The sequence below is a fragment of the Lithobates pipiens genome, unplaced genomic scaffold (genome assembly GCF_037356315.1).
Source record: "Lithobates pipiens isolate NorthernLeopardFrog02 unplaced genomic scaffold, aLitPip1_a1.2 Scaffold_1, whole genome shotgun sequence".
In the NCBI taxonomy this organism is placed as follows: Eukaryota; Metazoa; Chordata; class Amphibia; order Anura; family Ranidae; genus Lithobates; species Lithobates pipiens.
In genome coordinates, this window is record NW_027507685.1 from 228,231,465 (window position 1) to 228,259,148 (window position 27,684).

Here is a 27,684-nt window from a genome sequence, read left to right on the forward strand (position 1 = left end):
CTGCGCTCGGCCGCAAGGGGAGCCCTCTCAGCATTTCGGCCTCACTCCCGACCGTGACAGTATAATCCAGCCATGTCAGAGGTCGACAGAGGTGACTCCCCGTTGGAGGCCGTTTTACAAGAACTTTCAGCCCTTACTCCAGCTATTCAGGAGCTCCGTGAGAGATATCATTGGCTGAAGGAACGCCTGCAACACCCGCTAGAACCACCCACCTTTTCTGGTCAAGTTCCTGTTTCTACTATCTCAGCTGCCCCAGAACCACGAGTCCCAGCCCCGGAACGCTTCTTGGGGGACCGAAGGAAATTCAGATCCTTCAAGAACTCATGTTTCCTCTATTTCTCCCTGCAACCTCAGACCTTTTCTTCAGAAGCAACCAAGGTGGGGTTCACCATTTCATTACTGAGGAACGATCCCCAGACGTGGGCCCATGGCCTGCTGGAGCAATGCAGCCCTTACGTAGAGACTTTGGATCTGTTCTTTGAAGCCATGGCTCGCTTGTACGATGATCCTTTCCGGACAGCTACAGCCGAAGCAACTTTGTACGCCCTTCACCAGGGTGAGCGACCTGCAGAGGACTATTCGGTAGAATTCCGAACCTGGAGCTCTGACTCCGGCTGGAACGAAGCAGCACTGAAACATCAGTATCGTATGGGGTTGTCCGAAGCCCTTAAGGACGAGTTGGCCAGGTTGGAGATCCCCACTACTCTTGAGGGCCTCATCTTACTCGCCATCCAGCTCGACAGGCGTTTACGGGAACGTCAGGCTGAACGCACTCGGACTACTTGCTCCATCCAGGCCCCACCTTCAGCTCACCCAGCAGTAGGCCCCGTTCTGAGGGGCATTCCCCGTCCCGCTTTAACCTACGAAGAGAGACTTCTTCGCCGTCAGGCACACCTTTGTTTTTACTGTGGGAAGTCGGGACATTTCATTAACAACTGCCCCACAAGGCCGAGTAAACCAGTCCCACGCACCCCATCTCATCTTCAAATAGCAAAGTCAGCTTCTGCTCACATCACTCTTCCAGTCACATTGATGGTGGCAGGCAGCAGAGTCCCTCTACAAGCAATTATCGATTCTGGAGCCTGTAGTTGCTTCCTGGACTTAACCTTGGCTCGGAGTCTGGCTCTCCCATTGAACCTCAAGGAACAGAGACTGACCGTCCGTTTGGCCGATGGCTCCTTGCCTAGTTCTGGTCATGTCACCAAGGAAACTAGTCCCATCCTGACGCTCACCGATTCGGGTCACCGGGAATTCCTTAAATTTGATGTACTGAGCTCCCCGATGTTCCCCGTTATCCTAGGGATCCCTTGGCTACAGGCTCACAACCCCCAGATCGATTGGCCCTTGTTAAGTGCAATTCTCAAACCAATTGCTTTTCCTCTTTGTAATGCTGAGTTCAAATCTTATGCTTCTGATAGAAATGAAATACAGGAGACCTTTTCTGTAGCCCAAATCCAAGCTGAATGGCCAAAAGTGTATTGTTTTCTCAGTTCTTATATACACACAAAAATGATGAATCATGTAAAACAAAAGTACCATAATAAGGGAAAAAACACAAAAATATCAGATAAGGAGTAAACAGCCTTTCTCCATCGTGTGGTCAGCAGATGGGCGTAGTCTGAGTGACTTTACACTTTTCACAATACGTATCTTATAACACAGCAATTTTGTACACATAATGTCAACTCATAACTTAAGCTAGAACTCTGATCCTATCATTTTCCCCCTTTGACATCATCCTTCTCCCAACTCTGGGTCCTTACTCATGAGTTATAGCCAATACTTTCCTGAGTACTATCCCTGACCGCGGGTTGTCAGAGGAGAACAATGTCCTCATCCCCCAGTTCCATATCAGCATCTCAAAAGCAAAGAGAATCAAAGAGAAGGGTGACGTCAACTCATAATCCCAAACTCAGAGTTCTATAGGGCATCCCTATTCATTCTTTTAACTTTCTTTTGAATTCTCAACAATTAATAATTGTCATTATAACAAAAGCAAACATAAGTATTAGTATAGGACTCAACATCCAATTAAGTATAGTAGTGGCGGTAGGAGACCATCCACTGAAAACATCGTACCAATGGTGGGTAGTTTCATCTCTTATCTGTGAGGATAAATGTATTAATTTTCCTTTATCTATAACTGCAGATATTAGATTATTTTGAAGGGTATGTTCCTGTGTCTCCTATGTGTTTTCTAAGTATTTCAGACTCTCTTAAGATTTGTTGTAAGGGCTCTAATGATATTATGAAAGGGGTAGTATCAGTAAGGTTATCTACCGTCCATTCTTGATTAAATATTCTATGTGCATCTGGTTCAAAAAGGAAAGTTTCATTCTGCCATTTAAGCATTTTAACATTCTTTACACATCCTGAAAAGGGAGCTGTTTTATTTAAACTTTCCATAGTTCCCTGATCATTTGTAATTAAACAAATATGTTGTGGTCCTATCTCCATAAATCTGTTTCCTACACTTACTGGTCTGGGACCCTTTCCCTTCTGTAGGTTCCTGTAGATTTGGGAATCTGGGGTAGAAAGTAACATTTGTGTTTTGTCAAATACTTCCCTCCATGTTTCAGATGGACCTAACTTATGACATTTATGTGGTGTGTTATTAAAGGGTGATGGTAAATTGTCCTTCCACTGGAAAGTTATGTTTACTTGTGCTTGTGACTTAGCTTTTATCCACACTACTGGTGAATCCACATTGTGCATCATGTAAAAAGGACCCTCCTGTCCTGTTACAGTGAAATTTCCTACAGTATACCATTCATAGTAAGGATATTGCGTTATACTCTTATCCTGATTTGTCCATATAAGATCAGTACTGTTTTCATGAACTGTTACATTGATACCGGGAGTCCATGTGTAAACAAACATTTGAAAACATTCAAGCACTATCATCATAGTTAGAAAGATCGTCATTCTGTTTCTCTCGGTTCAGGACTCTTTTTGCAGTGTGATGCGTGGATCCAGGCTGCTTTTCCCTCCAACTTGACCGATGTGGGAGTGGTCAGCAGTACTTGATATGGTCCTTCAAACCGTGGCTCTAAAGCTTTTCTGGTATGTTTCTTTACATAGACCCAATCTCCGGGGCTAAGTGAATGAGTACCTGCTATAGAGTTGGGATCTGGAATGGAAGCATAAACACTCTTGTGGATCTTGGTTAGATGCTGTTGCAATTGTATCACATATGCAGTCAAACTATCACATTGCAATTGCATACTCTGTGGAAAGTATAAACCTAATCTAGGTGCATTCCCAAAAAGTATCTCATATGGAGACAACCCTGTTTTTCCTGTTGGGGTATATCTTATGGAGAACAAAGCCAAAGGCAGGCATTCTGGCCATGGCTTGTTTAACTCTTGCATGGCTTTCTGTATTTTTAGCTTTATTGTCCCATTTACTCTTTCTACTGATCCTGAACTCTGTGGGTGATAAGGGGTGTGGAAACTCTGTTGAACCCCTAACATGGTCATCACATTCTGCATTACTTCACCTGTAAAGTGTGTCCCTCTATCTGATTCTATTGTTTCAGGTAATCCAAACCTTGGTATTAATTCAGTGATCAGTTTCTTAGCCGTGGCTTTTGCCGTGGCTGATTTTAATAAATATCCCTCTGGCCAGCCTGAAAATAAATCGATGCACACAAGTACAAATTCAAAGGGGCCACTTTTTGGCAACTGTATGTAGTCAATTTGCAGCCTTTGAAAGGGGTACTGGGCCCGAGCTTGGTGTTTTTGTGGCGTTTTTACCTTTTGTCCTGGATTATTCAGGAGACAGATTTGGCATGCTGCACAGTAGTTTTTGGCCATACTACTGAATCCTGGTGCTAGCCATCCTTGGTTCACAATTCTATACATGGAATTGGAACTGACATGGGTAGGTAGGTGGATTGCCGTGGCCATGGCTGGGTACAGAGACGCCGGTAGGCATACTTTACCTCCTGCCCTCCATACATTGTCAGGGTCAATTTGGGCTCCCATCCTTACCCACTTGTCTCTTTCACCTGTCCGCCGCTTGCTCCTGTAGCTTGCTCAACTGTTGCCATGAAGGCTTTACTGTACTTACCTCTGCCACTGCCACTGTCTCAGGGTACATCTCTTTCTGAGCTGCCTGTTTCGCAGTTAAATCTGCGAAGGCATTTCCTTTTGCTTCCCTTGTCTTTGCACTTGTGTGTGCCGCTATCTTCAAGATGGCTACCCTTTTAACTTTTTGAAGATGTGTCAAAACCCGTTTTATTCCTTCCGCATGCTTTACTGGTGTGCCTGCTGCTGTCAGATACCCTCGAGCTCTCCATATATGGCCGAAATCGTGCGCTACGCCGTAAGCGTAGGCAGAGTCAGTGTAAATATTTCCTTCTTGTCCTTGTAAATATTCTAAGGCTTGTTCTAAAGCTTTTAATTCTGCTTCCTGTGCTGACATGTGGGCTGGTAAGGGCTGCGCTTCAATCACCTGTGTATCAGTTACTACTGCATATCCTGTGTGATATCTTCCTTTATCATCAGCAAATCTGCTGCCATCTATATACAAAGTGTGCTCAGCGTCTAAAATTGGTGTATCTATAACATGAGGGAACCCCATTGTCTCTTGCTCCATGAGCTGAAAACAGTCGTGTTCAACTATCTCTCTAAACAGAAGAGTGTCAGTTTCCTCATCTCCTTCCTCCTTATTCCCCCTTGTCAAATCTGGTGACTGAAGAGGCAAAAAGGTGGCCAAATTGAAAGTTGTACAGCGCTGAAAAGTGACATTTGGAGGTAAAAGTAAAGTACACTGTAACCTTAGTTGCCTAGCCATTGAAATGTGTTTGGGCTGTACTTGAGACAAGATTGCATGTATGTCATGTGTGGTGTGCACTACAACTGGATTGTCTAGAACAATTTCTGATGACTTATCTATAATTATTGACACTGCTGCTACCGCCCGTACACAGGACGGTGAACCTCTGGACACTGGATCTAGAGCTGCTGAGAAGTAAGCAACGGGCCTTTGTTTTATATGTGACTGTGTCAAAATTCCTGTTGCATGTCCAGTGATCTCAGCAATGTATAGATGGAATGTCTTTGTATAATCGGGGATACCTAGAGCCGGTGCAGAAATCAACAACTGTTTCAAAGTGACAAACGACTCATAAGCTACTTCTGTAAGCATATACGGCACAATTTTCAAACAATCGTATAATGGCTGCATCAAAGAGCTAGCGTGGGGTATCCATTGTCTACAATATGACACGATACCCAGAAACATACGCAATTGTTTGAAATTTCGTGGGGGTAAGATTCCCTTTATCGCCTGTACTCTCTCGTCTGTGAGATGTCTTGTTCCTTGTGATATGCAATGTCCTAAGAAGACAACTTTTTTTCCTGACACACTTGTAACTTTTTCCTGTTAACCTTGCAACCCTTTTTTGCCAAGAATTGCAAAAGTGCCAAAGTGGCATGGAGACATGTTTCCCTATCTGGACAGCATAGCAATAGGTCATCCACATATTGTAGCAATACACAAGAGTCTGGAGGTAACCATTCCTCTAGCACTGTTTGTAGAGCCTGTGAATAAAGGGTTGGCGAATGCGCCATTCCTTGAGGTAGGCGTGTCCTGCCTGTTGGTTGCCGTCTGCGTCAAACCGGTCTATAGGTCGGTGCGGACCTATTTCTGTCACAAATTGCTGAAACAGAGTAGGAGTCATTTTATGTCTACACAAATCTTCCCCGTCTTGCCATGTTGCATCATGTGTATCCATCAACTGTCTTACAAATCTACAAAACGCTGCTGGTTTTGCTACTGGGTCTGGGGCATTCTGTATTAGTGCCATAAGGGCGTCTGGTGTCCATGGTGCCCAGGTCCTTATCTGCATCCTACGAGTAACAGTAGGTGGGGCATTTGGATGGGCTACTTGTCCAAATTCCGGATTATTTACCTGTACAATGTGTGTATCAGTGCGTACGGGGGCTACAGTTTCTGGATGAGGTTTTTCTGCCCCACAATGCACACATTCTATTGCCCATTCTGGGTTTTGTGTTCCACAAACCTGACAAACCCATCCCCTGCCTTGGAGTGAAGGATATATCTTATGTGGTTTATGTTCTATGTCAGTGTATGGGGTGGAATGGCTGAGCTGGGGTCAACCAGAGCCTCAGCATTTTTTGTTCTTCTATCCTTCATGTCCCAACCATCACAATCTGGGTTATATTTCCACCCCTCCTCTTTTGCTCTATAAGAGACCTTAATTAAGCGCTGAACCTGATGCATCCATTGCTTCTCTAACACCTCTCCTTGTCTGTCCCTTTTTATTTCCTTCCATACGTCTGGGTCTAAACCCGCTGCTCCTTTTACCTTAAATTTATGAAGTATGGTTTTTAAATTTTGTGCTTCATCTTTCCCATATATGTTCTTAATTATCTGTGGCACCGTATAGTGGGCCACAGTTCCTTGACGGGGTTTTGTGTACCTCTGACCCATTCTAACAGTCCGTGCCTAGGTAGCGTGTGGGACACTGTTATATGTCCCAAAATAAAAAAGAAAAAAGTGTGTATGCGGGACCCTACAACAGTTCCTCGTTGCCTTCCTCCTAGGATGCTAGAATACTAAAAAACCTCCCCGGGATGAGATTTCTGAAATCGAATTACTTTATATGCTAGCCAACTGACAAATATTATGACCAGACTGACGGCTACAACATATACAAGCATTCCTTTAAGTGGCCAGGTATCCGACTAGATCTCCGGGCTTGTGGAGACCTTATTCCCCCTCCCGTATCTGGGATCCCTCTCGTGCACTCTTATCCCTGCTTTATGGAGCAGACAGGGCTTATACTCTCAACCCGCCTATGGTTTATGAATTAGATGTGAGGTTAAGCATAAGCGTCAGACCCCCCCGAAAGGGCGCATTCCGTTGCTTAGTTCGGCAATCCCCTTCTAACTCATACCATCCTTGACAAGGCTCATTCACTTTCTCAACAAGACAGACAGACAACAAATTATCAGCAAAACAAAGGTATTATAGTTCAAGACTCACCCCTACAGAGGTTGCAGTTAATATGCTGCGTGGAGACCCGTTTCTGACAGAACTGACTAAAGGCACAAATCAGGGAAGCTCAGAGTATAAAGAGAAATAAAGGCTTTCTCTTACCTGGCCAGGCTTTGTGGTCTGTGGTTCCCGAAGTGCCCCAGTGTTATGGTTCCGTCAGCTCCGTTCGTCCACCTCTTGTAGGATCATTGATGAGGTCCTTGTTCTTCGGGCGCCAAAATGTTAAGTGCAATTCTCAAACCAATTGCTTTTCCTCTTTGTAATGCTGAGTTCAAATCTTATGCTTCTGATAGAAATGAAATACAGGAGACCTTTTCTGTAGCCCAAATCCAAGCTGAATGGCCAAAAGTGTATTGTTTTCTCAGTTCTTATATACACACAAAAATGATGAATCATGTAAAACAAAAGTACCATAATAAGGGAAAAAACACAAAAATATCAGATAAGGAGTAAACAGCCTTTCTCCATCGTGTGGTCAGCAGATGGGCGTAGTCTGAGTGACTTTACACTTTTCACAATACGTATCTTATAACACAGCAATTTTGTACACATAATGTCAACTCATAACTTAAGCTAGAACTCTGATCCTATCACCCTCAAGGGTGGTTTCCTTCTCATCTGCCTATTGCCAGCAGCACTGCCTAGATTTCGTCCCCCGCAACCTGCCCAGTTGTCTGACTGTCCAACCTGTACCCAGTCCGGCTCCTCACATACCAACAGTCTACCAGGAATTCAGAGACGTGTTTGACAAGAGGAAAGCCGATATCCTACCTCCACACCGCCCCTATGACTGCCCCATTGAATTGTTACCTGGGGCCTCCATCCCTTTTGGTCGGATATTTCCCCTTTCAGAGACTGAACTGGAGGCTCTCAGACAATACATTGACGAAAACCTGGCCAAAGGATTCATTCGTCCCTCTTCATCCCCTGCCGGAGCAGGTATCTTCTTTGTGGAGAAAAAAGATAAGACCCTAAGACCATGTGTGGACTATCGGGAATTAAATAATATTACCCTCAAAAACCGGTATCCTCTTCCGCTTATCCCTGAACTCCTCCAGAGGTTCCATACCTCACGTATCTTTTCGAAACTCGACCTACGTGGGGCTTATAATCTTGTCCGTATCCGGGAAGGGGACGAGTGGAAGACCGCCTTCAGAACAAGATTTGGTCACTTTGAATATTTGGTCATGCCCTTTGGACTATGTAATGCCCCGGCAACCTTTCAGCATTTCATCAATGATATCTTTCGGGAGCATCTTGACCACTTTGTTGTCGCCTACCTTGACGACATTTTGATTTTTTCAACCTCACTAGAACTTCACAGGGTACATGTTAAGAAAGTACTATGTATTCTTAGAACTCACGGGTTATATGCCAAAGCCGAGAAGTGTGACTTTGAGAAAGAATCTATCCATTTCTTGGGACTCATTATTACCACAGGTGGAATTGCCATGGACCCGCAGAAGGTGAAATCTATCCTGGATTGGCCCGCTCCTTCTGACAAAAGGGGTGTACAGAGGTTCATCGGGTTCGCAAACTTCTACCGAAGATTCATACGGGGTTTCTCCACCATTGTAGCCCCCATCACCCTGACCACTCGCCAGCACACCAAGTTCCACTGGTCCCCAACAGCTCAGTCCGCCTTTGATCAGCTCAAGATCCTTTTTACCTCTGCACCCATCCTGCAGCATCCAGATCCTGCCTTGCCCTTTGTGCTAGAAGTTGATGCCTCGGAGGTGGCTACCGGGGCGATCCTATCCCAACGTCAAGGTCCCAAAGCTTTACTACATCCTGTAGCCTTTTTCTCCCGGAAGATGAGTCCTCCAGAGAAGAACTATGATGTAGGGGACCGGGAACTTCTTGCGATCAAAACCGCTCTGGAAGAATGGAGGTACCTCCTGGAAGGTGCCGCTCATCCCATTCTAATTTTTACGGACCATAAAAACTTGGAGTATCTCCGTACGGCCAAACGTTTGAGACCCCGACAAGCCCGATGGGCTTTGTTCTTTTCAAGATTCAATTTTCATATCACCTACCGCCCAGGATCTAAGAACAGCAAAGCGGATGCTTTATCTAGGATGTTTCCGGATACCCCAGAAGGAGCCCCACCCAGTACAATTTTGTCTCCCCAAAATTTCCTGTTGATACAACCAGACCTAAGGTCTTCTATCGAACTGGCTACTAGGCAGTGTACGGAGACCGAAGTTTCCTCCCTGAGAAGCCAAGGAGGGCTTCTATGGCGCCAGGACAAGATTTTTGTTCCCCAGCAAGCCAGGTTACTAGTGTTGAAGACCTTCCATGACCACCAACTTGCAGGCCACTTTGGAGTACGGAAGACGACGGACCTTGTACGGCGGTCCCTATGGTGGCCTACTTTAAGGGCGGACTGTAAGGTTTACGTAGATTCCTGCACCATCTGCCAGCGCAGCAAGGGATCTAACACCAGACCCTGGGGTCTGTTAAGGCCACTGCCAGTCCCGGAGAAACCATGGAAGGAAATTTCCATGGATTTTATTGTGGAACTACCTCCCTCTGAAGGGTTTACGGCCATCTTGGTGGTCGTAGACCGCCTGTCCAAGATGGCGCATTTCTTGCCGCTAAAAGGGACCCCCTCTGCTCTAGATACGGCAAAGACTTTTATAAGAGAAATTGTCCGGTTACACGGGGTACCTGATAGCATTGTATCAGACAGAGGGGTACAATTCACCTCCAAATTTTGGAAAGAACTATGTAAATTGCTCTCAATTAAAATATGTTTGTCTTCTGCCTATCATCCACAGAGTAATGGACAAACCGAAAGGACCAATCAAACTTTGGAACAATACCTGCGATGCTTCTGCTCCTTCTCCCAGGATGATTGGGTTTCCTTGTTACCGTGTGCGGAATTTGCTTACAATAATTCTGTGCACGCCTCCACCAACCAGTCACCCTTCTGGGCAAACTACGGATTCCACCCTTCATTCCTGCCTAACACCATTCCTGAATCATCTGTCCCGGCAGTCCAGGACAGAGTAAATCTCATTCACTCAAACTATCAAGTACTTCAAGACACCATGAGAAGGGCCCAGGAGGAATACAAAAAGCAGTATGATAGGAGGAAGAGAGTCAACCCCACTTTCAAGACAGGGGATAAGGTGTGGCTCTCAGCAGCAAATCTAAGACTGCCTTGTCCCTCCCGGAAGCTGGGACCTAAATTTCTGGGTCCTTTTGAGATCAAACGGGAGATTAATTCCGTAGCCTTTGAACTTGTTTTGACTGAATCATTTAAAATTCATCCTATATTTCATGTCTCCCTCCTTAAACCTGTTACCTTTAGTCCATTTTCAGGAAGAGAAGAAGTGCCCCCGCCTCCAGTTCAGGTTGGTGAAGAAACCGAATACGAAGTCGAATCCATCCTCGACTGTCGTCGGAGAGGTAGGACCATCCAGTTTTTAATTAAATGGAAGGGGTATTCTGCTGAGGAGAACTCGTGGGAGCCTGCCAATCATGTACATGCTCCTAAACTTTTACACAGGTTCCGCAGCCGGTATCCTGAGAAATGGGCTCGGTTGGGCATCCGGAGGCTGCCCCTTGGGGGGAGGCACTGTCAGGGAAATAGCCGCAATCTCACGAGGTACGTTCGTGTTAGCGCGCGTCAGCGCCTACGTAAACGCAGAGTAGTTTCTAGACGAACGACCGACGCTACGTCTAACCGGGCGGGCATACGCGGGGATGCCGCAAATACACACCGTACTCGACGTAGACGTACGATCGCTCCGGCGCGCTCACGACGTGACCCGGTCATCTCGCCCATTTAAACGACCGCCTGACAGTCTCGCATTGCTGGATTATCGTCAGCTCTCCTGTGAACCTGAACCCGTGCTTCCTGTTATCCAACCTCCAGTGTACCGACCCGGCTTGCTTGACCTGTTCCTGTTATTCTCCTGGCTCTGACTCCTGGCTTGTACCCGACGTTCCTGATCTGCTCCCTGCACCTGATCCCGGCCTGTATTTGACCATTCTCTGGACTTCCGCTGCCTACTCTCGGATTTCCTTGCACAGTTGCCACCCAGACTTACTTACCCAGTACTTAACCTCTGCTGCTGCTACCTGGCAACCTGTGCTACTGTGGGCACTGCATCCCTGTGTCAACTTCAGGGTTGTGCTGCGCTCGGCCGCAAGGGGAGCCCTCTCAGCATTTCGGCCTCACTCCCGACCGTGACACGGGGTATTGAAATTTGCCTGCTACAATCGGATGTTGGTGTACCACTAGCAGATTGCCCGCAAGTGCTTGGGACACCTAATTATAAACCTTCATTCCTCTCAGTGCAGGTCTCTGAGAGGACTGAAGTTATAGTGGGGTCGGAGATCCCAGCTGATGAGGAGCAAGGAGAGGTCCGCCTTGTTCTTTCGTGTGGGTCTTTTAAGTACTGTTGCCAATGGACTGCATGGGAGCTCGACATATGTCTAGTCAAGCATGTGGTGCCCAAGCGGCTGCTGTTTTGGCCATGATTGATACGCTTCAGACATATGTTGCAAACAGCAGTGATGCGATCTGCTGCACACATCTCAAAAAAGGACTGCACCAAAGAACTTTTGGAAAAATGAGCCAGCAGCACCCTGCACATGCGTAGCTCTACGGTGTGATGCAGTTGGTTGCCTGCCCCTAAGCAGGCCCTGGAGGGCATCATGCATTGTTGATATGCCTCCTCCTCCTCCTCTCTTCTATTTGGCACCTACGTAGAGTCAGTGACCTCATCATTCCCTCCCTCCTTGCCACTGGAGCAAACCTGGCAGTATGCTGCAGCTGGGGGAAAATGACTGCCAGTTTCTTGTCCTTCTTGGGCACCCCATCTCTCTGGTCTAACGTTACTGCCTTCATCCTCAACCTGGGTATTATCATCAGAGCCTTCAAAATGCTGCGCAGCCTCCTGCAGCATGTACCCTACACTGTGGTCGAACAGATCGGGGGACTCCTCAGGGCATGATGGTGGGGCTAGGGAAGGAGTGACTGATGGCATTGAGCCGATGGGAGAGGCCACTTTGACAGCTGCATTTTTCAGACAAAGTACCCTGAGCCTGAGTGACAGAGGATGAGGAGGATTAGGACGGCTTGATCATCCACTTTACCAACTCTTCTGCATGTTGTAGTTCAACACGGCCAGCTGCCCCACGGCCACGTGCTGAGGATGCACTGTGTCCACGACCAGCACTATTGGCTGTAGACACAGAGCCTACTTGCCCTCTTTTAGTGGCCTGTGGGTGTCTGCCTCTCTTTGGTGGCCTTCCAGACATTTTGTACAATTAGATTAGCAAAACAAAGCCTGTGGTTACTAAAAACTGTACACCAGGAATGGCCTACAGTCAGGTATGGGCTTGGCTAGACTATATTATTATTATTATTATTCAGGATTTATATAGCGCCAACAGTTTGCGCAGCGCTTTACAACATGAGGGCAGACAGTACACTTACAATACAAATCAATACAGGAGAGACTAGAGGGCCCTGCTCATTAGAGCTTACAATCTCTATATATATATATATATATATATATATATATATATATTTTGCTCTCATACACTTGAGAAAAGCCCAAGTATATTGCAGTATGCAAATAGAAAGTTTCAGTGAATCATAGAAGCCTATAACAGATATCTCTGATTCCCACACAGGTCTCACACAGGAGTGATAATAATATAACAAAGAGTGAGCTACACAGTGCAGTAACACTTGGCTATATTGTCCCTTTTCAGCCTGCTGCACCTCCTGGCTTGCAAAGCATGTGTCTGGATACTCTCTTCTTTCACTTCCTATAAGACATTCATAATTATATATATATATATATATATATCTATATCTATATATCTCCTTGAAGGATATCCTGACCTTTTAGCAAGGGCAGGAAACAGCCTCTTAACAGGAAGAATCCGTTTTTAATAAGAACTCTATGATAGGTACCATGAATGTAAACAACCTCACAGGCAGTGTACAAAACAACACTTCCCTAAATGCTTGAAAGGAGATTTTTATTTTGGGGTAGAGATGCTGTTGCAGTACTACATTAGATCAGTAGGTGGCAGCATAAGACTTCTCTGTCCTCATCAGGTTGATGACAGCATTCCACTGTCATATGAAGACACGCAATTTATCGGAAATCACATGTCCGTCGTTACAAAGTCTCTCCAGCAGGTGGCGCCATGCACAGTAAGCAGTGGAGGAAAGTTATCTATTACATGAAGAAGAAAACACAAATAGCAGCTGTCTATATACACGTGTATGCCTGGGAGCGTTCTGTATATTGTGTCTATGTGTATGTGTGGGAGCACTCTGTATAATGTGTACTGTGTCTATGTGTAGGAGCGCTCTTTATATTGTGTACTGTGTGTATGTGTGGGAGCATTCTTTATATTGTGTACTGTATCTATGTACAGTATCTCACCAAAGTGAGTACACCCCTCACATTTTTGTAAATATTTTATCTTATCTTTTCTCACAACTGTCCCTGATTTTGAGGGACTGTCCCTGACTTGGAGCAATGTCCCTCTTTCCCCCTCATTTGTCCCTCATTTTGGTCTCATCTATATAGTTGTATATAAAATGCACTTTTTAGCTTTCAAAAGGTGTTTCCCAGTGCTAAACTTTTCATCCAGTTTATAAATTGCTGCATTTTTTTACATTTTAAAAGCCAATATAAAGGAATAGTAGTGGTAAAAAAAGCCCTTGTGGATTTAATTAACCTTTTATTTTTTGGTTAATTCTCCTTTAAGGGAGTGTGGCAGGGCGTGTGTCCTATGCCTTCATACTTTGCTAGTAGGTTTCCCTCATTCTCATCTCAAAATGTTGGGAGTAGGGATGAGCTCAGGCGTGTTCGCATGGAACACGTGCAGAGGCCACCAGGAAGTGGGCGCAGCACTGCGCTAATCACAGGCAGTGAGACATTGCCCGATCTCTGCAGCTGCACATCGGGCAATGTCTCACTAACCTGTGATTAGCGCAGCACTACACCCACTTCCTGGCGGCCTCTGCACGTGTTCCGTGCGAACACGCCTGAGCTCATTCCTAGTTGGGAGGTATGCTTTTCATGTGACAACACTGAAGAAATGACACTTTTCTACAATGTAAAGTAGTGAGTGTACAGCTTGTAAAACAGTGTAAATTTGCTGTCCCCTCAAACTAACTCAACACACAGCCATCAATGTCTAAACCGCTGGCAGCAAAAGTGAGTACACCCTTAGGTGAAAATGTCCAAACTGGGCCCAATTAGCCATTTTCCCTCCCCGGTGTCATGTACCAGGCATGAATGTAAACAACCTCACAGGCAGTGTAAAAAACAACTCTTCTCTAAATGCTTAAAAAGAGATTTTTATTTTGGGGTAGAGATGCTGTTGCAGTACTACATTAGATCAGTAGGTGGCAGCATAAGACTTCTCTGTCCTCAACAGGTTGATGACAACACTCAACTGTCATGTGAAGTTATGCAATTTATCAGAAATCACATGTCCATCTTTACAAAGTCTCTCCAGCAGGTGGTGCCATGCACACTAAGCAGTGGAGCAAAGTTATCTATTACGTGAAGAAGAAAACACAAATATTAGTATCACATTAGGTGTTACAAGGTCCCAGGTGTGAATGGGGAGCAGGTGTGTTAAATTTGATGTTAATGCTCTCACTCTATCATACTGGTCACTGGAAGTTCAACATGGCACCTCATGGAAAGAACTCTCTGAGGATCTGAAAAAAAGAATTGTTGCGCTACATAAAGATGGCCTCAGCTATAAGAAGATTGCCAAGACCCTGAAATTGAGCTGCAGCATGATGGACAAGACCATGCAGCGATATAACAGGACAGGTTCCACCATTGTCGACCAAAGAAGTTGAGTGCACGTGCTCAGCGTCATATCCAGAGGTTGTCTTTGGGAAATAGACGTATGAGTGCTGCCAGCATTGCTGCAGAGGTTGAAGATGTGGGGGGGTCAGCCTGTCAGTGTTTAGACCATATGCTGCATACTGCTTCAAATTGGTCTGCATGGCTGTCATCCCAGAAGGAAGCTGTGCCGGGAGGGCACATGGAACCCAGAATCCCTTGGAAAGGTTGGGAAACCCATGTTTCAGCTCCCCATACAACTCTTATGTCAAATGAACCTGCCTCTTGAAGAGCGCTGTTTTAGAGTAATGCCATGTACACACGATCAGGATTTTGGTTGGAAAAAGATGTGATGGCTTTTCCGACAGGATTCCGCTCAAGCTTGCCTTGCATACACATGGTCACACAAAAGTTTGCTGAACTTTCGACCATCAAGAACGCGGTGATGTATAACACTACGACGAGCCGAGAAAATGAAGTTCAATGGTTCCGAGCATACGCCGATTTGTTTCCAAGCATGCATAGGAATTTTGCACGTCGGAATTGCTACAGACGATCACATTTTCGGATAGGAACTTTGTCCGACTGAAAAATTGAGAACATGCTCTCAATCTTTTGCTGGCTGGAATTCGGCCAGCAAAAGTCCGATGGAGCGTAAACATGGTCGCATTTTCCAACCAAAAGCTCTCATCGGTCTTTTGCTGACCGAATTTTCGAAAGTGTGTATGGCATAAGGCAGTAGACCTGTCTGTGGTGGCTGTATGTGTTGCAGATGCTTATTCTGAAATCATAATTGGTATTGCCTAAATTGATGGAAGTCCTGACCCTTCCTAAACAGATGTCAGTGGTGGTAGTTAAAGGGTTAATTGCATAATTAGCCCAGTGCCAATCACTCTCATCCTGCTGGCACCTAGATTGTGGTACCGCGAGCTGGAAAATCTTTGTGCTGGGCACAGCTGAGAGTGGCATTGTTATGTAAGTGACAGCGTGGTGTGAGGTTGGCTGGTCCTTCATCATGAGTTGGCGAGGAAGGGCAGGGATCTGACACCCATGTCTGTCACAGGACCCCATGCCAGTTTTTTTTTTCATTTTGGCAAGGGGTTCCCCTTTAAGATCCTCAGCACACAGGCTGAGCCTCAAGTCAGATCATCATGATCCGACTTCTGGTGCTACTTCTATGCCCATAGGGAACCATTGATTTTAAATAGAGGCAGAGAAATGCTGCTAAAAGCTAGTGCAGCTAAACGCACATTAAAGCCAATGCAAAAACTACTAAATGCATGTTTTTACAGCCGCTTTTTCCTGCCATTGGTAGTGGCTTTGGAGCTTGTTTTTTCGAATGCCCCGTTTGCATGAGACCTTAAAGAGGAAGTAAACCCTGATGAGTTTACTTCCTCTTTCATTCCCCGCAAAGGTTAGTAGTCCATTATGTGTCACATACCTGACACAGGAGCCAGCGATGTCACCACTGTCCCCTGTAGTCCGGCGCATCCATCTTCTCGGTGGGTCTCGCTGCTCCACCGCTGTCATTCTGCGAAGCCGCGATGACGTCACTCCGGCGCATGCGCACGGGAGCCGCCACGCGCGGCATATCGCCATTGATGGCGGCACACTCAGTGCACCTGCACGCCGCTGTCTACGGCGCATGCACTGTAGACAGCGGTGCCTGTCTTTCGGCAAATATCTCCTAAACCGTGTAGGTTTAGGAGATATTTCTTGGACCTACAGGTAAGCCTTAATCTAGGCTTACCTGTAGGTCAAAATGTGTTATAAGGGTTTACAACCACTTTAAACTCACAGAGGAGCAGTAAGGCAGAGAGGTACACAGGGAAACAGAGGCACAAGGAATGCTCAAAGAACAACAGGTGCAAGGATACAGGTCACAAACATTACACTGAGGCCAGATTCACAGCTACTGTATGCTGCTTTGTGAGCCGCGTTTGTGTGGGCATTGCAGCACATCCATTTGAATTGGCTCCCATGCAGGGGCGTAACTTGAAATCACAGGGCCCGATATCAAAATGTTGCATGGGGCCCCCCTCACCCAGTGGCGGATCCAGAGTCTAGTCTTGGGAGGGGCACTGCCAGAAAATACGTTTTTTGGGGGCAATTTATCGGAGCAATGGCGCAATGTTGGCGCTTCAATCATCACGGCACCATGGTTATTATGGTGTCAGGATGATTGAAACACATTATTTCTATTATTACATTGTTATAGAAAAATAAATAGTTCAACTCACCATTAGGGATGAGCCGAACCCCCCCCCCCCCCCCCCCCCCCGGTTCACACCAGAACTTTCGAAAGGACCGAAAATTTGTGCGAACTTTAGAACCCCATTGAAGTCTATGGGACTCGAACGTTTGAAATAAAAAGTGCTCATTTTAATGGATAATATGCAAGATATTGTCCTAAAAAGGGTTTGGGGACCTGGCTCCTGCCCCAGGGGACTTTTTTTTTTAAAACTGAAATTTTTTGGGAGAACTGATTTTAATGACGATTAAAAAAAAGTGAAATATTCTTTTAAATATTGTGCCTGGGGTCTATAGTATGCCTGTGAAGTGGCACGTGTTTCTCGTGTTGAGAACAGTCCCTGCACATATTGACATTTAACGGAAAAAAAGTCATTTAAAACTGCTTGCCGTTTTAATGTAATATCTGGTTCCAGCAATATGGATGAAAATCATTGAGAAAAATGTCATGGGTAGCCCCCCCTGCCCATTACCAGCCCCTTTGAGTCTTGTACGGATATTAAGGGGAACCCCGTACCCATATTAAAAAAAGGAAAGGCGTGGCGCCCCCAGGCCCTATATACTCATAACAGCAGTATACAGGCGGTGCAAACAAGACAGGGACTGTGTAGGTTTGTTGTGTTAAGTAGAATCTGTTTGTAATTTTGACTGGTACATTTTTAAAGTGTAGCTCCAGTCAAAAAATCTATTTTTAAGATTTTTGGAAAACATAGGGAAGGGTTATCACCCCTGTATAATTTTTTTTTGCCATCCGTCTTTTTCCATCTCACTTCCTGTTGTCTCCTTCCGTTTGCAAGTAGGAGACGTTTGTAAGTTGGATGTTTGAAAGTAGAGGCCTGCCCTATATGCTCTGCAGAAATGGGGGCCTAAGGTGTTGGTGTTGCCACTACACTGTAAGCCCTCAAAGTGACTCTTGGTGGGCGCTGGAGTGCCCTGCTGTGAACGATTATATCAAGAATTGTAATTACATGCCATTGTTGAACAGTGGTAGAAAAATTGGGCCTTTGGTGGTGGTGCCACAACACTATAAGTCCTCACAGTTACTGGTGGGCACAGAAACGGGCCCTGCTGTGAAATATTATATCAAGAATTGTAATTACATGCCCCTGTTAAACAGGGGCTTCAAAATTGGGCCTTAGGCACTGGTGCTGGTGCCACGACACTGCAACCTCTTCCAGATACTCTAGTTCAGGGGTGTCAAAACTTTTTTCAAAGAGGGCCAGATTTGATGAAGTGAACATGTGTGAGGGCCGACCATTTTGCCTGACATTCTTTGCACTATTAAAATTCGGTCGTTCGAGCACTAATACACTGCCCAACAAGAATTCTCTTGCCTTTGCCACGCTCGTTCCCGACACACAGATGAATGCTCTGCTCTTTAGGGGTATCGTTAATTTTAATGGTACCCCACACATTGGAAAACGTGGGGTGCTTTTGGTGCAGTGCAATTTAAAAAAAAAAAAAAGCTCAGGGACTTCTTTCCCTGCATTTTTGTGGGTAGGGAAGTCCATTGAAATGAATGGGCTGCCCTACACGCAGCATGCAGCATGCAGCCACGCAGATGTGAACCAAGGGCTTGTTGGAGGGGAAGTAAAACCACATGGTTAAGCTGTTTTTACCACCCCCAACTTCATACAGACATACATACAGACACATGCACACACATACATACATACAGACATACATACATACAGACACATGCACACACATACAGACACACACACATACATACAGACATACATACAGACACATGCACACACATACAGACACATGCACACACATACATACATACATACAGACTCATGCACACACATACATACAGACATACATACAGACACATGCGTGCACACACATACATACATACAGACACATGCATACAGACACATGCATACACATACAGACACATGTGTGCACACACATACATACAGACACATGCATACACATACATACAGACACACGCACATACATACATACAGACATACACATACATACATACACGCACACACATACAGATATACATGCACACACACATACAGAATAACATGCACACACACATACAGACACACATGCACACACATACATACACAGACAGACATACACGCACATACATACAGACATACATGCACATACACATACAGACATACATGCACACACATACAGACATACATGCACACACACACATACAGACATACATGCACACACATACATACAGACATGCACACACATACATACAGACACATGCATACACGTACATACAGACACATGCACATACATACATACACGCACATACATACATACAGACATACACATACATACATACAAACATACACGCACATACATACATAGAGACATACACATACATACATACATACAGACATGCACGCACACACATACAGCCCTCTTCCCGCAGCACACCAGGTGGGCCATTCAAAACCGGGCCACGGGCCGCGATTGGCCCGCGGGCCAGCCTTTGGACATGCCTGCTCTAGTTGGAGTGCAGGAATGAGCCCTGCTGCAAAGCATTGCATCGAAAATTGTAATCACATGCCCCTGAAAGATTGGGCTGGTGGCATCACCCAGAACAAAAAATGTTCTTCCAAGATATCATTGAGGAGGAAGAGGATAGTCAGTCAACATAACAGGACAGTCACTCAGCATCAGTATAGGCAGTCTTGAATGGTTGTGACATTTTTTCAGAAGTCACTTGCATCGCATTCCCTGGTGCGGGCTTTCATCCAGGGGGCTATGCGGATAAGGCCGCCAGTCAAACCTCCGGTATGCCCATGGGATCTGAATTTGGTTCTCTTGGCTTTGCAGGGGCAACCTTTTGAACCTTTGCATCTGGCTTCATTAGTTCTTTTGACCAAAAAATTGGTTTTCTTGGTAGCCATATCCACGGCTAGAAGGGTGTCAGAACTAGCAGCTCTCTCCAGCAAAGAGCCGTATCTAATTGTTCATAAGGACCGGGTGGTCATGCGCCCCAACAGGTCCTTTCTACCTAAGGTGGTTTTGGGATTCCATTTGAATCAAGATGTAATCCTACCATCTTTATTTCCAGACCCACAGTCCGCAGAAGAAGAATCTTTGCACACTTTGGATGTGGTTAGGGCAATCAGTATCTATCTTCAAGCAACGGCTCAGATAAGGAAAACTGATTGCTTATTTATTTTGCCAGAAGGCCCTAGGAAGGGCCAGGCGCAGGGGTGGACTGACCATTCGGACACTCGGGCACTGCCCGAGGGCCCCATGCCACTAAGGGGCCCCATCAGGGTTGCCAGCCTCAATAAAACCAGGGACAGTATGTAAAAATTTGTGTTTTTTTTAAATCCCAAGATTATAGCTGCCCCGCCTCTCCAGTACCTTTTCAGTGTGTGTGTGTGTGTATTCTGCGTGTGTATACTGTGTGTATATTGTGTGTCTGTGTGTGTATACTGTTGCCCAGGGGCCCCATAATCTCCTATTGCCCGGGGGCCCCATAATCTTCTCTTATTGCCCGGGGGCCCCATAATCTCCTATTACCCGGGGGCCCCATGAGTTGTCAGTCCGCCTCTGGCCAGGCGGCATCAAAATCCACTCTCTCAAGGTGGATTAGACAGATTATTTCTCAGGCCTATAGTGTTAAAGGAAAAATCCCTCCTTTTCAAGTGAAAGCGCACTCTACTAGGGCTGTAAGTGCTTCTTGGGCAGTGCATCACCAGGCCTCCCTGGCTCAGATCTGTAAGGCTGTAACTTGGTCATCAGTCCACACATTCACCAGATTCTATCAGGTGGATGTCAGAGGGCAAGAGGATATCGCCTTTGGGCGCAGTGTACTGCAGGCTGTAGTTTAGGTTGTATGATCAAGAAAATAGGATTTTTATATACAGCTTACCTGTAAAATCCTTTTCTTGAGAGTACATCACGGGACACAGGGCTCCCGCACCTCTTGGGTTTTATGTGGTTTCCTATTGCTTTGCTACAAAACTGAGGTGCCTCCCATATGGGAGGAGTTATATAGAGGAGGAATTCTCCTTAATTGGGGTTAACCAGTGTCCAATCACCAGAGGTGCCTATATAACCCACTATGTAATGAGCTCCTGTGTCCCGTGATGTACTCTCAAGAAAAGGATTTTACAGGTAAGCTGTATATAAAAATCCTATTTTTACCATGTTTGGAAAACAGATTCAAAAATAATTACGATCACATTGCTTATTAGATTCGTTACCCCGGCACATTTTGTTATAAATGTTTTGTCTAAAAAACAGAAATTGGCATGGTGTCCTTCCAGCTTAGCACCAACCTCTCATCCCAGCTACATTCTTTCATGAGAGCACAAAGGAGGGAGTCACATCTGCATACATGACACACACAAGCGACAGAACTAAAGGTTCCAGCATTCACACACATACACAAATATCTCTCTAAAATTGCTTACATTTTTCCCATTTGTACACAACACATGCATATCATTCTCTCACCTTTTTTTAATGCTTTTAATATTTCCTTGCTTAACTAATGCTTTCCTTATTTTGTTCCGATATCCTTTGCATCCAATGTATTTTAATACCATACTTCACATACTGTACCTTCTATGATCAGACAGGCAGCCATAGTGCTCATCCCATCTTCCCTCTCTGACAACATATAAAGCATTCTGTTTTAACTCATTACTGTTTCTTGACTTCACTAGTTGTAGTGCCTGACCCCAAATTCATCCCACAACTTAACATCAAAATGTCCATTTCTGTCTAGTGTTATTTGTCACCCTTGATCCGTCCTGCTCACATAGATAGCTGTTTCTCTAGCTGTTTGTAGCATGATTCTTAGTCCCTGTGGACTTTGATGGTAACCCAGTTACCCATTGTGGATCCCTGTCCACCTTAACTATTAATCTAGGGGCTCAGTATAGGCAGAACCGCACCTTCGGTTCATATATAGCGCTCCTTGCGCTGGGCATTTTTGAGGGTCTCTTACCCTTCATTCCCTTACTTACTTACGTATACCTGTGAACAGCACTATTCTTCCCTTTCTTATCCATAACACTCCGATGGACAGTAGACAGTGACAACATAACCACCAATCAATACAGTTTGATTAAGGGGAGTAAAATAGGTACCCTTCGTCCCAAAAATGCCTTACCGATCACCCCTAGGGTCTCACAGCTCATGCTCACAGTAGACTACAGGAGAAAGAAGCAGCAGGCTGGAACAACAAGGATAGTAAGGGGATACGATAGAGGTCAGGGCAACTAGCAGACAGGAACAACAGAGTACACGCCAAAGGTTCAGGGTCACAGGCAGACAGGGATGGTCAGGGACATGCAAAAGGTCAAGGTCACAAGCAGACAGGAATCGTTGACAACACGCCAAGGTCAGTAACAGAGTCAAACATAGAGCACACAGCAAGCAGCAACCAGGAAGCCAAACATACAATGAATATACAATAGTTGATCAGCCCTGTTGGCTTGAAGTGCACAGGTTAATATAGGGTTCCCTGATAGGGCCTGGGGTGGAGCCATGCTAGAGGAGAGGTTATAAAAACCACCAGGTGGAAGTGGCTGGCCTCTTAGTCAGAAGACATGAGGGGAGGTAAGCAACCAGAGGAAGATCACTGCATAACCATGACACTCGCCACCTGAAATAGATATTTTGTAGATAGGCAACTCCTATCCTCATTCTGATTATTGGCTCCAAATTAATAATAACTACTGCAGTAGGGAACAGACACAAAAGATACGCTCAGCATCTTTCCAAATAACTTCTCTCCTTTATTATGACGCATTTGAAGGTTTTTATACACATGATTACGTAGGTATCACATTAATATTACAATTGTACGTTTATGGTAACAAGGGGCGTTGCATAGGCAGGCTAATTTTAATCAGGACTCGAAAGAATGCAAAACATATATTGAAAACATTAGTGCCGTGTGCACGGTGAGGGCAGTGTGCAATACATACAAAATAGAACATAATTATATACAGAACTTACAAATTTCCATTATACTATGTACTGTATATTTATAAACAATATTCTACCATAATTCCCATGTACAAAATATATACATATATATATATGCATATTCTTATTTCTCTCAGAAATAGGTTTAATATGTTGCTATGTATATTTATAAACAATATTCCACCCATAATCCCCATGTAGAAAAATTATATGCATATTCTTATCAGAAATGGGTTAAATAGGTTCCTTTGTATATTTATAAACAACATTCCACCCATAATCCCCATGTAGAAAAATAATTATATACATATTCATATCAGAAATACAATAGGTTTAATATATTCCTATGTATGTTGTTTAACTACAATATTCTATCCATAATCCCCATGTTGAAAAAAAAAATTATGTACATAGTCTTATCAGAAATGGATTGAATATGTTCCTATGTATGTTTAGCTACAATGTTCCACCCATCATCCCCATGTAGAAAAATAATGATATGCATATTCTTATCAGAAATGGGTTAAATATGTTCCTATGTATGTTTAGCTACAGTATTCCACCCATAATACCCACATAGAAAAATAATTATATGTATATTCTTATCAGAAATGGGTTGAATATGTTCCTATGTATGTTTAGCTACAATGTTCCACCCATTATCCCCATGCAGAAAAATAATTATATGCATATTCTTATCAGAAATGGGTTAAATATGTTCCTAGGTATGGTTAACTGTAATATTCCACCCATAATCACCATGTAGAAAAATAATTACATGCAGATTTATATCAGAAATAGGTTTATTATATCCCTATGTATGTTTAACCACTTGCCGACCGCCGCACGCCGATGTACGTCGGCAGAATGGCACGGGCAGGCATAAGGACATACATGTACGTCCTTTGCCTCCCGCGGGTCGGGGGCCCGATCGGGCCCCCGCCCGGTGCCTGCGGCGGTCGGCTTTCGTTCGGGAGCGATCCCGGACGAGGGGACGGCCATTCATTCATGGCCACCCCCTCGCGATCGCTCCCGACGAATGGAAATCCCCGGTGACATCACTTCCTCTCCTGTAATGTAAACACAGGAGAGGAAGTGATGTATTCTCTCCTCCGTGTCGGTATTTTTCGTTCCGACACGGAGGAGAGTGGAACGGTGAGTTGCACAAACACACCCCACACACAGTAGAACATGCCAGGCACACTCACACCCCCCCTTTACCCCCCGATCACCCCCCCAATTACCCCTGCCCCCCAGTCACAGTGACACCAATGTCATTTTTTTTTTTTTTTTTTTTTTTTTGCATTGGTGTCATTTGTGACTGTAATAACTGTTAGGGCAGTTAGGGTTAGCCCCCTTTAGTTCTAATGTACCCCCCTAACCCCCCCAATAAAGGTTTAACCCCGTGATCACCCCCCGTCGCCAGTGTCACTAAGGCTGGGTTCACATTGCAGCGGTTTATGAGAACGAATGTGATTCGCACCGCACTGCAGTGCAAATCACATCCGATCTCTGTGCGATTCGAGTTCAGCCATTCGCCGCACCCGCCGCACCCGCCACACCCGCCGCACCCGCCGCAAATTCGCACGGGACCCTTTTTTTGGCCCGCAGCAGAATCGGATCGCATGGGTGTTCACACCATGCGATCCGAGTTTGCAGATCGCACTGCGATATGCGAACTGATCTGGGGGTGTCAGTAACATTTCACTGACACTCCCAGCAGTTCGCATAGGGCAGTGTGAACTGCCGCCGGGAGGCATGCGATGCGGGAACCCGCCGCGGATTCGCGGCGTTTCCGCATCGCTCCAGTGTGAACCCAGCCTAATAAGCGATCATTTTTCTGATCGCCGTATTAGTGTCACAGGTGACGCTAGTTAGGCAGGTAGGTATTTAGGTTCGCCGCAGCTTTTTATAGCGCTAGGGACCCCCATATACTACCGCATAAAGCCCCCTGATTGCCCCCTAGTTAACCCTTTCACCAGTGATCACCATATAACTGTTACAGGTGACGCTGGTTGGTTAGTTATTTTTTTATAGTTTCAGGGCACCCGCCATTTATTACCTAATAAAGGTTTAACCCCCTGATCACCCGGCGGGTGTCATTTGTGACTAATAACTGTTAGGGCAGTTAGGGTTAGCCCCCTTTAGTTCTAAGGTACCCCCCTAACCCCCCCAATAAAAGTTTAACCCCGTGATCACCCCCCGTCGCCAGTGTCACTAAGGCTGGGTTCACATTGCAGCGGTTTATGAGAACGGATGTGATTCGCACCGCACTGCAGTGCAAATCACATCCGATCTCTGTGCGATTCGAGTTCAGCTATACAGATAGTATGGCTGAATTCGTGTCGCACCCGCCGCATCCGCCGCAAACTCGCACGGGACCCTTTTTTTGGTCCGCAGCAGAATCGGATCGCATGGGTGTTCACACCATGCGATCCAAGTTTGCAGATCGCACTGCGATATGCGAACTGATCTGGGGGTGTCATTAACATTTCACTGACACTCCCAGCAGTTCGCATAGGGCAGTGTGAACTGCCGCCGGGAGGCATGCGATGCGGGAACCCGCCGCGCATTCGTGGCGTTCCCGCATCGCTCCAGTGTGAACCCAGCCTAATAAGCGATCGTTTTTCTGATCGCTGTATTAGTGTCACAGGTGACGCTAGTTAGGCAGGTAGGTATTTAGGTTCGCCGCAGCTTTTTATAGCGCCAGGGACCCCCATATACTACCGCATAAAGCCCCCTGATTGCCCCCTAGTTAACCCTTTCACCAGTGATCACCATATAACTGTTACAGGTGACGCTGGTTGGTTAGTTATTTTTTTATAGTTTCAGGGCACCCGCCATTTATTACCTAGTCTCACTAGTGTACCCCTAAATTTAGGGGTGTCTACTTTCTAAAATGGGGTCATTTGGGGGGGGGGGGGGTTTGTGCCATCTTGGCATTTTATGGCCTTCAAAACTGTAACGCCCTTAGAAAGCCTGAAGGCGGTGCTTGGTTTTCGGGGCCCCGTACGCGGCTAGGCTCCCAAAAAGTCCCACATATGTGGTATCCCCGTACTCAGGAGAAGCAGCAGAATTTATTTTGGGGTGTCATTTCACATATGCCCATGGCATGCGTGAGCAATATATCATTTAGTGACAACTTTGTGAAAAAAAAAAAAAAAAAAAAAAGTTTGTAATTTTCCCGCAACTTGTGGCAAAATATAAAATATTCCATGGACTCAACATGCCTCTCAGCAAATAGCTTGGGGTGTCTACTTTCTAAAATGGGGTCATTTGTGGGGGTTTTGTGCCATCTTGGCATTTTATGGCCTTCAAAACTGTAATAGGTAGTGAGGCGTGAAATCAAAAATTTACGCCCTTAGAAAGCCTGAAGGCGGTGCTTGGTTTTCGGGGCCCCGTACGCGGCTAGGCTCCCAAAAAGTCCCACATATGTGGTATCCCCGTACTCAGGAGAAGCAGCAGAATTTATTTTGGGGTGTCATTTCACATACGCCCATAGCATGTGTGAGCAATATATCATTTAGTGACAACTTTGTGTAAAAAAAAAAAAAAAATTTTTTTTTTGTCATTATTCAATCGCTTGAGGCAAAAAAATAAAATATTCAATGGGCTCAACATGCCTCTTATCAATTTCCTTAGGGGGTCTACTTTCCAAAATGGGGTCATTTGGGGGGGGTTTGTACTGCCCTGCCATTTTAGCACCTCAAGAAATTAGATAGGCAGTCGTAAACTAAAAGCTGCGTAAATTCCAGAAAACGTACCTTAGTTTGTAGATGTGACAACTTTTGCGCAAACCAATAAATATACAATTATTGACTTTTTTTTTACCAAAGACATGTGGCTGAATACATTTTGGCCTAAATGTATGACTAAAATTGAGTTTATTGGATTTTTCTAATAACAAAAAGTAGAAAATATCATTTTTTTTCAAAATTTGCGGTCTTTTTACGTTTATATCGCAAAAAATAAAAATCGCAGAGGCAATCAAATACCATCAAAAGAAAGCTCTATTTGTGGGAAGAAAAGGACGCAAATTTTGTTTGGGTACAACATTGCATGACCGCGCAATTACCAGTTAAAGCAGCGCAGTGCCAAAGTGTAAAAAGACCTCTGGTCATTTACCAGCAAAATGGTCCGGTCTGAAAGTGGTTAACTACAATATTCCACCCATCATTCCCATGTAGAAAAATAATTATATGCATATTCTTATCAGAAATGGGTTAAATATGTTTCTATGTATTTTTTTTATATAAACATTCGCCAAAGGCAGAGGCGTTAAATATTGCACCTGTCATTTCTTTTTTGTTATTCCGTAAAGAAATATGAAAACATAATATGACAAACATTCATACAAAGTTGTTTAGTGCAATTGAGAATATATAATGGGTCAATAATCAGGTGATGGGTCGGCAGCAAGGTCCCATTCCACTCAACGGGTGAGCTGAGCTCCAACCACCTAACTGTTGAATGCGAAACGGATCAGTCCTCCGATGGGGGGGTCCTTGTGCATGTTGAATTTGGTCAGCTGCCCCGACAGTACTTAACCTATGATATTTCATATAGAATAAGGGGTGAGTCCGATGGGCACGCACAAAGGGAATGGGGCGCCCATACACCTCCA

General features: G+C 45.1%; 2 protein-coding genes and 1 long non-coding RNA gene across 5 annotated transcripts in view; 2 read left to right on the forward strand and 1 right to left on the reverse strand.

Annotated features, from left to right (window-relative positions):
• Positions 1–27,684, forward strand: part of LOC143984050 (class I histocompatibility antigen, F10 alpha chain-like) — a 692,198-nt gene that overhangs the window by 363,413 nt on the left and 301,101 nt on the right. The window lies entirely within an intron of this gene.
• The window catches only part of LOC143984059 (class I histocompatibility antigen, F10 alpha chain-like), a 682,453-nt gene that overhangs the window by 350,116 nt on the left and 304,653 nt on the right, over positions 1–27,684 (forward strand). The gene's annotated exons all lie outside the window — the stretch shown is intronic.
• LOC143984030 (uncharacterized) lies at positions 1,438–7,611 on the reverse strand. Its single transcript, XR_013274702.1, has 2 exons — positions 7,129–7,611; positions 1,438–3,130 (listed from the first exon to the last, which is right to left on the reverse strand). It is a non-coding gene; the product is annotated as an uncharacterized LOC143984030 (long non-coding RNA).